The sequence below is a fragment of the Pongo abelii genome, chromosome Y, assembly GCF_028885655.2.
Source record: "Pongo abelii isolate AG06213 chromosome Y, NHGRI_mPonAbe1-v2.0_pri, whole genome shotgun sequence".
Taxonomy (NCBI): domain Eukaryota; kingdom Metazoa; phylum Chordata; class Mammalia; order Primates; family Hominidae; genus Pongo; species Pongo abelii.
Genome location: NC_072009.2, coordinates 67,161,773 through 67,172,797, shown reverse-complemented (window position 1 = coordinate 67,172,797; position 11,025 = coordinate 67,161,773).

Sequence of the window (11,025 nt, the reverse complement as noted above, 5' to 3'; positions counted from 1 at the left end):
GGGACCGCTCACAATCTCCCGAAACCTGTGAGTCTCTGGGGGACTCCTGGGTGCATGGGGCTGACTCCCGCAGAAACCTGGGGATGGCTGGAGAGTAAGTGGGAGACACGGGAGAGTCCCTGAGGCCTGGGGTTGAAGAGATGAAAGACATAGGGGAAGAGCACCGTGAGGCCCGTGAGTTTGTAGGTGATTCCTGGGTGTGGGGGGCTGACTCCAGCTGAAATCTGGGGTTGTTTGGAGAGTAGCTGGGAGACACAAGAGTCTCCCCGAGAGCTGCTTGTGAGCTGCTGGGTGATGGCAGTAAGAACATGTGGTATATTATTGATGAACCTGGTGACTCTAAAGAATCCCCAGAGGAGGACACGGGAGAGCCCAAAGGCTTCATTGACTGCCCATCACGGTGAGGAAAGGGAAATGGGAGCTTGTGGGATTCTGGTGATGACAGAGGTGAGTGTGGTGAAGCCCTAGGGGATGGTGAATGGTAGCTCCGGATCCCTGGTGAGGAGCTTCCTCTTAAGTCTGAGTTTCTGAGAGGGGAGAGGGAGAAGCTGGGTGAGGCTAGCATGGATCTTGGGGAGTCCGGGCTGGGGGACCGTTCATAAGAAGAGGCAGACAAGACCCTACTGTTCTTAGGTGCAGACATGACTAGGAAACCTGTAGCTCCCACGGACCCCTACCAATTTACTAACCCGCAGAATGAACGAGTGTGTGTGTGTGTGTGTGTGTGTGTGTTTGTGTGTGTGTTGTGAGGTATGTGCTCCTCAAGAAAATGGAAATAAACCAACCAATGAGACAGACAGACAGACAGACAGACAGACAGACAGACAGAGATACACTTACCCAAGTGTTCTGTCCTGTCCTCTGAATCCGCTTCCAGGTCGCAAGACGCTGTAAGCTCCAAGTCCACGCAGAGCCCGCAAAACGCTCCGGCCGCTGCTCCGCTCTGCGAAGATCTGAGTACAGGCCCGCCAGGGTGGGTTTCAATAGCCTCGGGCGCAGCCTAGCAGCGGAAAGGGCGGAGCTTCGCTCCTCCTTTCCATCAGTCACCCCCAACTTTCCCAGGCTACACCTCCTAGGAAACTCTTCTCCTGATTTGATTTCATGCGCCACATTTGGGACAATCTAAGAACTTACAAGTTTTCTTGGCCAAATATATTATGAATTAAATGCACTGAAACACTGAAAACCAACTAGTGGTTCTGTGGTCCTCACCTTGTGGTTTTGACACCAGCAGCGTCCTTGCAACCCTCAAACCCCGGAGATCCACAGATCTGTGTTGTAACAAGCCCTCCCCCTGACCCTGATGCATGGCAGTTGAAGAATTACCCGTGGAAGCGAAAAGACTTTGAAGAAAACGTGGAGATATGCCTTGTATAAACATTCCTTTGCTCTGGAACCACGTAGAGACTTGGGAGCCAGTTGGGTGGAGCATTCGTTGGATGAGGGTGCTCGGGTTAGGAACATCAAGGTGTGGCTCCGGATAATTCAATCACCTAATTAAGTTTCCAGCTATGCTAATCTCTTTTAAAATTCCGTTCATATAAATTCCTTTACTCAGACTGAGAATGGGAAAGCCTCAACCCCAATTTCCAGGGAGGGTTGAGAGCCTCAGGTTGAGTTGCTCACCAATAGCCTATGGTTTAACCCATCATGCCTATAGAATGAGGTCTCCATAAAAACCCGAAAGGACTGGGTTTAGAGGGCTTCTGGATAACACTTCCTGGAAGGTAGTGCGCCCCTCCCCACATGCCGGGCCCAAAGTCTTTTTTCTGAATTTTTGGCAACATCCGCTATAATAAAATGGTAAATGTAAGTGTTTCCCTGCGTGCTGTGAACTCTTCCAGCAAATTAATGCAACTAAAACTGCGAGTGGTGGAAACCCGATTTATAGCCAGTTGCTAAGAAGCAGAGGTAAAACAACGCTGGGCTTCCCATTGTTAATAGAGTGGGAGGCCAGTCTTGCGGGACTGAGCCCTTTGGAATCTAATGCTGTGTCCCGGTAGATAGCGTCATCCTTGAATTAGAAGACACACATATGTTGAGAATAACTTTTCTAGTCATTTGCTGTATGTCTTATTTACAATATGTAACCAAATTCTTTATCCTGACCTTATGGCACCTGGGTTGAGAACCATGATTTGAACCAAAGTGGGTCCGTCACATTCTGAGTTTGAAACTTTAGTTTGCCGCTAGCCTTTTGTTATTGTGTTTCCGTTTCGTTTCGTTTCGTTTCTAAGTTCTGGGGTATATGTGCAGGATGTGCAGATTTGTTACAAAGGTAAACGTGTGCCATGGTGGTTTGCTGCACCTGTCAACCCATCACCTACTTATTAAGCCCGGCATGCATTAGCTGTTTTTCCTAATGCTCTGCCTCCCGACAGGCCCCAGTGTGTGTTGTTCCCCTTCCTGTGTCCATGTGATCCCATTTTTCAGCTCCCATGATAAGTGAGAATATGGTGTGTGGTTTTCCTTTCCGGATTACTTTGCTGAGGATAATGACTACACATCACAAGTGTTTTTTTTCTTTTTCTTTTAAAAAATAGTATTTTATTGAATAAGATTTACTCGCAGAAAAATAAGCTTTAATCTACAATGAATGCCAGACTCTACAGCAGAAAGTAATTTTCTCAGCTTTCCGCACACAAAGGTTCCTACTAAGTGAAAAAAGCCATAAAATTTCATTCACAAATGTACTACTCTGTCTCAAAACATTTCACATAATCATTCACCGTGCTAATACAATTAGATCAGATATTCAGTCAGGTTAAAGTATCCCTCTAATAACTGTTTTTTAAAGTGCTATCAAAATCCACTCCCCAACAGTCTGCCACTGTTAATGGTGTACAGCATTATTGAATACAATGGAATTGATGAAGCCCATATCCACGGACAAACCGTGACTTATGATGGTTTGATTTATGATTTTTCAATTTTGTGATGGGTATATTGGGATATTAGATGAGTTTTTGAGTTACACAGTGTTTTTGAGTATGTGACCCTGTACTCCAGAAATGGCTGTAGAAAGAAAAACTGGCGTACCTAATTAAAATATACTTAATGACTCGGGAAAAACCAATAGAGGTTTACAATTGATGGAGAATCATGAATGAGAGACAGCGGTAAATAGTAACAATAACACAATTTTCCGGAAACTGCCGAGGATTTCCCAAAAAAAACGCAGAACGTAGGATGCAGCTAAGGCCTATGAAGCAGAGAGGGCAGAAAGTGTAAGAGAGAAATAGGAGGAAGGAAGGAAGGAAGGAAGGAAGGAAGGAAGGAAGGAAGGAAGGAAGGAGAGAAGGAAGGAAGGAGAAAACACCCGGTGTTACTAAAACCAAAAAGAAAGAAAATGGTTTCCCACTGTGGGTATGGCTAGAATGTGGATGAATCTTGAAAATATTGTGCTAAGTGTAAAGTCAGTCACAAAAGCTCACATATGGTGCAATTGTGTTTATATGAAATGCCCACAATATGGAAATCTATGGATATGGGGTTGATCGCTCTATGTAGTTGTTACCTAGGGCTGAGGGTCAGGGAGAGGGTTTGAGAGAGAATGAGGAGTGACCAATGTTTACAGGGTTTTTCTCTGGTCGGTGGTGATAAAATGTTCTAAAATGGATTGCGAATTAAAATGGAATGTGCACAACCAGAAATACAGTAAAAGCCACTCAATTCATGACTTTTAATGGGGGAATCTTATGTGGCACACTCTCATCGAGACCACGGCAGACATAGTGAAAGAGAAAAAGGTGAGTAAATATCTGAAACGGAGGCAGAAACAGAGAGAATGAATAGCCCTGTGAATGGAAGAGAGAGAGAAAAGGGGAAACGGCCTTACGTACAAATGACAGATCTGCGAGTGGGGCTCACATCAACAGTGCCACTGCCAGGGAGGAGGGTCATGCTAGCCATGTCACCGGTAGTGTCGCCCACAGGGACGCCGACACGCTGGAGGTTCGTGTCCGCATGGGCTCTGGCAGCCAGGTGGGCCAGCAGGAGGGTCCCGCTGCACAGCTGTGGGGTGAGGATAGCCTGGGTGGTGATATCGGCCAATACAGGGGCCTCTTCTGCTGGCAAGAGTGTGACAGTAGCAAGTAGATGGACAGGCCTGTGTGTGAGGACGGAATGCAGGAGAGGCTCTTCTGCGGCTGGGTGTGGGGCCCGCACCAGAAATGTGGAGAAATGGCCAGGTAACTGCGTCATGTTGGCTAGTAGATTGGCCAGGGCTTCGAACTGAAGGACAATAACGGGGAGTAGCTGTCAGGCCCTGGGAGTGTCTGAGTGTAAGTGGAGATGGGTTTGGGGTCACTGAGGGATAGGTGGGAGCCATCCCTGTATAGATACAGGTCATAGGGAGATAGTCTCGTGAGGCCTGTGAGTGTCTAGGGTTCTCCTGGGTGCCTGGGGCTGACTGCGGCAGAAATCTGGGGAAGGCTGGAGAGAAGCTGGGAGACGCAGGAGAGTCCCTGAGGGCTGGGAGTGAAGAGGTGAAGGAAATGGGGGAGGGATGCAGTAAGGTCCGTGAGTCTGCAGGTGATTCCTGGGTGTGGGAAGCTGACTCCAGGTGAAATCGGGAGATGGTTGGAGAGTAGCTGAGAGAGACAGAAGAGTCCCTGAGGGCTGGAGGTGACAACATGAGCGAGAATGGGGAGTAAGTCAGTGAAATTGGTGAGTTTGGTGTTGTGTCCTGGGTGCCTGGAACCGACTCCAGCTGGAATCTAGAGAACTTTTGAGAGTAGCTGAAAGAGACACAAGAGTCCCTGTGGGCTGAGGGCAAAGACCTGAGAGAGACCAGGGAGGATCTCAGTGAGGTCTGTGAGTCTGTAGGTGACTCCGGAATGCAGGAGGCTGACTCCCGCTGGAATCTGGGCGTGGCAGGAGAGTAGCTGGGACAGACAGGGGAGTCCCAGGGGGCTGGGGGTGAAGACATGAGAGAGACCGGGGAGTAACTCAGTGAAACTGGTGAGTTTGTAGGTGATCCCTGGGTGCCTGGAACTGACTCCCGCTGAAATCTGGGCGTGGTTGGAGAGTAGCGGGGACACACAGGAGAGTCCCTGAGGGCTGGGGGTGAAGACATGAGAGAGACCGGGGAGTAACTCAGTGAAACTGGTGAGTTTGTAGGTGATCCCTGGGTGCCTGGAACTGACTCCCGCTGAAATCTGGGCGTGGTTGGAGAGTAGCGGGGACACACAGGAGAGTCCCTGAGGGCTGGGGGTGAAGACATGAGAGAGACCGGGGAGTAACTCAGTGAAACTGGTGAGTTTGGTGGTGACTCCGGGGTGCCTGGAACTGACTCCCGCTGAAATCTGGGCGTGGTTGGAGAGTAGCGGGGACACACAGGAGAGTCCCTGAGGGCTGGGGGTGAAGACATGAGAGAGACCGGGGAGTAACTCAGTGAAACTGGTGAGTTTGGTGGTGACTCCGGGGTGCCTAGAACTGACTCCAGCTGACATCTGGGCGTGGCTGGAGAGTAGCTGGGACAGGCAGGAGAGTCCCTGAGGGCTGGTGAAGACATGAGAGAGACTGGAGAGTAATTGAGTGAAACTGGTGAGTTTGGTGGTGATTCCGGGGTGCCTGGAACTGACTCCCGCTGAAATGTGGGCGTGGTTTGAGAGTAATTGGGACCCACAGGAGAGTCCCTGAGGGCTGGTGAAGACATGAGGGAGACTGGGGAGTAATTGAGTGAAATTGGTGAGTTTGGTGGTGATTCCGGGGTGCCTGGAAGTGACTCCCGCTGAAATGTGGGCGTGGTTGGAGAGTAATTGGGACCCACAGGAGAGTCCCTGAGGGCTGGTGAAGACATGAGGGAGACTGGGGAGTAATTGAGTGAAATTGGTGAGTTTGGTGGTGATTCCGGGGTGCCTGGAAGTGACTCCCGCTGAAATGTGGGCGTGGTTGGAGAGTAGCTGGGACAGGCAGGAGAGTCCCTGAGGGATGGTGAAGACATGAGAGAGACTGGGGAGTAACGCAGTGAAATTGGTGAGTTTGGTGGTGATTTCTGGGTGCCTGCAACTGACTCTCGCTGAAATGTGGGCGTGGTTGGAGAGCAGCTGGGACAGACAGGAGAGTCCCTGAGGGTTGGGGATAAAGACGTGCTAGAGACTGGGGAGTAACTCAGTGAAAGTGGTGAGCTTGCTGGTGATCCCTGGGTTGCTGGAACTGACTCCCGCTGAAATGTGGGCGTGGTTGGATAGTAGTTGAGAGAGACAGGAGGGTCCGTAAGGGCTGGGGGTGAAGACGTGAGAGAGACTGGCGAGGATCTCACTGAAGTCTGTGAGTTTGTAGGTGCTTCTGGGGTGTGGGAGACCGACTCCCGCTGAAATCTGGGCGTAGTTGGAGAGTAGCTGGGACAGACAGGAGAGTCATTGACGGCTGGGGGTGAGCTGCTGGATGATGGCAGTAGGAACATATGGTATATTATTGATGAATGAGGTGACTGTGAAGAATCTCCGGAGGAGGACACGGGAGAGCACAATGACATGAGTGATTGTCCTGCTTGGTTAGGAAAGGGAAATGTAACGTTGTGAAATTCTGTTGATGATGGATGTGAGAGTGGTGAAGCCCTGCGGGATGATGTAGAGTACTTCCACATCCCTGGTGGGGAGCTGACCCTTGGGTCTGAGTTTCTGGGAGGGGAGAGGGAGAAGCTGGGTGAGGCGGGCATGAATCCTGAGGCGTCAGGGACGGGGGACCGCTCACAATCTCCCGAAACCTGTGAGTCTCTGGGGGACTCCTGGGTGCATGGGGCTGACTCCCGCAGAAACCTGGGGATGGCTGGAGAGTAAGTGGGAGACACGGGAGAGTCCCTGAGGCCTGGGGTTGAAGAGATGAAAGACATAGGGGAGGAGCACCGTGAGGCCCGTGAGTTTGTAGGTGATTCCTGGGTGTGGGGGGCTGACTCCAGCTGAAATCTGGGGTTGTTTGGAGAGTAGCTGGGAGACACAAGAGTCTCCCCGAGAGCTGCTTGTGAGCTGCTGGGTGATGGCAGTAAGAACATGTGGTATATTATTGATGAACCTGGTGACTCTAAAGAATCCCCAGAGGAGGACACGGGAGAGCCCAAAGGCTTCATTGATTGCCCATCACGGTGAGGAAAGGGAAATGGGAGCTTGAGGGATTCTGGTGATGACAGAGGTGAGTGTGGTGAAGCCCTAGGGGATGGTGAATGGTAGCTCCGGATCCCTGGTGAGGAGCTTCCTCTTAAGTCTGAGTTTCTGAGAGGGGAGAGGGAGAAGCTGGGTGAGGCTAGCATGGATCTTGGGGAGTCCGGGCTGGGGGACCGTTCATAAGAAGAGGCAGACAAGACCCTACTGTTCTTAGGTGCAGACATGACTAGGAAACCTGTAGCTCCCACGGACCCCTACCAATTTACTAACCCGCAGAATGAACGAGTGTGTGTGTGTGTGTGTGTGTGTGTTTGTGTGTGTGTTGTGAGGTATGTGCTCCTCAAGAACATGGAAATAAACCAACCAATGAGACAGACAGACAGACAGACAGACAGACAGACAGACAGAGATACACTTACCCAAGTGTTCTGTCCTGTCCTCTGAATCCGCTTCCAGGTCGCAAGACGCTGTAAGCTCCAAGTCCACGCAGAGCCCGCAAAACGCTCCGGCCGCTGCTCCGCTCTGCGAAGATCTGAGTACAGGCCCGCCAGGGTGGGTTTCAATAGCCTCGGGCGCAGCCTAGCAGCGGAAAGGGCGGAGCTTCTCTCCTCCTTTCCATCAGTCACCCCCAACTTTCCCAGGCTACACCTCCTAGGAAACTCTTCTCCTGATTTGATTTCATGCGCCACATTTGGGACAATCTAAGAACTTACAAGTTTTCTTGGCCAAATATATTATGAATTAAATGCACTGAAACACTGAAAACCAACTAGTGGTTCTGTGGTTCTCACCTTGTGGTTTTGACACCAGCAGCGTCCTTGCAACCCTCAAACCCCGGAGATCCACAGATCTGTGTTGTAACAAGCCCTCCCCCTGACCCTGATGCATGGCAGTTGAAGAATTACCCGTGGAAGCGAAAAGACTTTGAAGAAAACGTGGAGATATGCCTTGTATAAACATTCCTTTGCTCTGGAACCACGTAGAGACTTGGGAGCCAGTTGGGTGGAGCATTCGTTGGATGAGGGTGCTCGGGTTAGGAACATCAAGGTGTGGCTCCGGATAATTCAATCACCTAATTAAGTTTCCAGCTATGCTAATCTCTTTTAAAATTCCGTTCATGTAAATTCCTTTACTCAGACTGAGAATGGGAAAGCCTCAACCCCAATTTCCAGGGAGGGTTGAGAGCCTCAGGTTGAGTTGCTCACCAATAGCCTATGGTTTAACCCATCATGCCTATAGAATGAGGTCTCCATAAAAACCCGAAAGGACTGGGTTTAGAGGGCTTCTGGATAACACTTCCTGGAAGGTAGTGTGCCCCTCCCCACATGCCGGGCCCAAAGTCTTTTTTCTGAATTTTTGGCAACATCCGCTATAATAAAATGGTAAATGTAAGTGTTTCCCTGCGTGCTGTGAACTCTTCCAGCAAATTAATGCAACTAAAACTGCGAGTGGTGGAAACCCGATTTATAGCCAGTTGCTAAGAAGCAGAGGTAAAACAACGCTGGGCTTCCCATTGTTAATAGAGTGGGAGGCCAGTCTTGCGGGACTGAGCCCTTTGGAATCTAATGCTGTGTCCCGGTAGATAGCGTCATCCTTGAATTAGAAGACACACATATGTTGAGAATAACTTTTCTAGTCATTTGCTGTATGTCTTATTTACAATATGTAACCAAATTCTTTATCCTGACCTTATGGCACCTGGGTTGAGAACCATGATTTGAACCAAAGTGGGTCCGTCACATTCTGAGTTTGAAACTTTAGTTTGCCGCTAGCCTTTTGTTATTGTGTTTCCGTTTCGTTTCGTTTCGTTTCTAAGTTCTGGGGTATATGTGCAGGATGTGCAGATTTGTTACAAAGGTAAACGTGTGCCATGGTGGTTTGCTGCACCTGTCAACCCATCACCTACTTATTAAGCCCGGCATGCATTAGCTGTTTTTCCTAATGCTCTGCCTCCCGACAGGCCCCAGTGTGTGTTGTTCCCCTTCCTGTGTCCATGTGATCCCATTTTTCAGCTCCCATGATAAGTGAGAATATGGTGTGTGGTTTTCCTTTCCGGATTACTTTGCTGAGGATAATGACTACACATCACAAGTGTTTTTTTTCTTTTTCTTTTAAAAAATAGTATTTTATTGAATAAGATTTACTCGCAGAAAAATAAGCTTTAATCTACAATGAATGCCAGACTCTACAGCAGAAAGTAATTTTCTCAGCTTTCCGCACACAAAGGTTCCTACTAAGTGAAAAAAGCCATAAAATTTCATTCACAAATGTACTACTCTGTCTCAAAACATTTCACATAATCATTCACCGTGCTAATACAATTAGATCAGATATTCAGTCAGGTTAAAGTATCCCTCTAATAACTGTTTTTTAAAGTGCTATCAAAATCCACTCCCCAACAGTCTGCCACTGTTAATGGTGTACAGCATTATTGAATACAATGGAATTGATGAAGCCCATATCCACGGACAAACCGTGACTTATGATGGTTTGATTTATGATTTTTCAATTTTGTGATGGGTATATTGGGATATTAGATGAGTTTTTGAGTTACACAGTGTTTTTGAGTATGTGACCCTGTACTCCAGAAATGGCTGTAGAAAGAAAAACAGGCGTACCTAATTAAAATATACTTAGTGACTCGGGAAAAACCAATAGAGGTTTACAATTGATGGAGAATCATGAATGAGAGACAGCGGTAAATAGTAACAATAACACAATTTTCCGGAAACTGCCGAGGATTTCCCAAAAAAAACGCAGAACGTAGGATGCAGCTAAGGCCTATGAAGCAGAGAGGGCAGAAAGTGTAAGAGAGAAATAGGAGGAAGGAAGGAAGGAAGGAAGGAAGGAAGGAAGGAAGGAAGGAAGGAAGGAGAGAAGGAAGGAAGGAGAAAACACCCGGTGTTACTAAAACCAAAAAGAAAGAAAATGGTTTCCCACTGTGGGTATGGCTAGAATGTGGATGAATCTTGAAAATATTGTGCTTAGTGTAAAGTCAGTCACAAAAGCTCACATATGGTGCAATTGTGTTTATATGAAATGCCCACAATATGGAAATCTATGGATATGGGGTTGATCGCTCTATGTAGTTGTTACCTAGGGCTGAGGGTCAGGGAGAGGGTTTGAGAGAGAATGAGGAGTGACCAATGTTTACAGGGTTTTTCTCTGGTCGGTGGTGATAAAATGTTCTAAAATGGATTGCGAATTAAAATGGAATGTGCACAACCAGAAATACAGTAAAAGCCACTCAATTCATGACTTTTAATGGGGGAATCTTATGTGGCACACTCTCATCGAGACCACGGCAGACATAGTGAAAGAGAAAAAGGTGAGTAAATATCTGAAACGGAGGCAGAAACAGAGAGAATGAATAGCCCTGTGAATGGAAGAGAGAGAGAAAAGGGGAAACGGCCTTACGTACAAATGACAGATCTGCGAGTGGGGCTCACATCAACAGTGCCACTGCCAGGGAGGAGGGTCATGCTAGCCATGTCACCGGTAGTGTCGCCCACAGGGACGCCGACACGCTGGAGGTTCGTGTCCGCATGGGCTCTGGCAGCCAGGTGGGCCAGCAGGAGGGTCCCGCTGCACAGCTGTGGGGTGAGGGTAGCCTGGGTGGTGATATCGGCCAATACATGGGCCTCTTCTGCTGGCAAGAGTGTGACAGTAGCAAGTAGATGGACAGGCCTGTGTGTGAGGACGGAATGCAGGAGAGGCTCTTCTGCGGCTGGGTGTGGGGCCCGCACCAGAAATGTGGGGAAATGGCCAGGTAACTGCGTCATGTTGGCTAGTAGATTGGCCAGGGCTTCGAACTGAAGGACAATAACGGGGAGTAGCTGTCAGGCCCTGGGAGTGTCTGAGTGTAAGTGGAGATGGGTTTGGGGTCACTGAGGGATAGGTGGGAGCCATCCCTGTATAG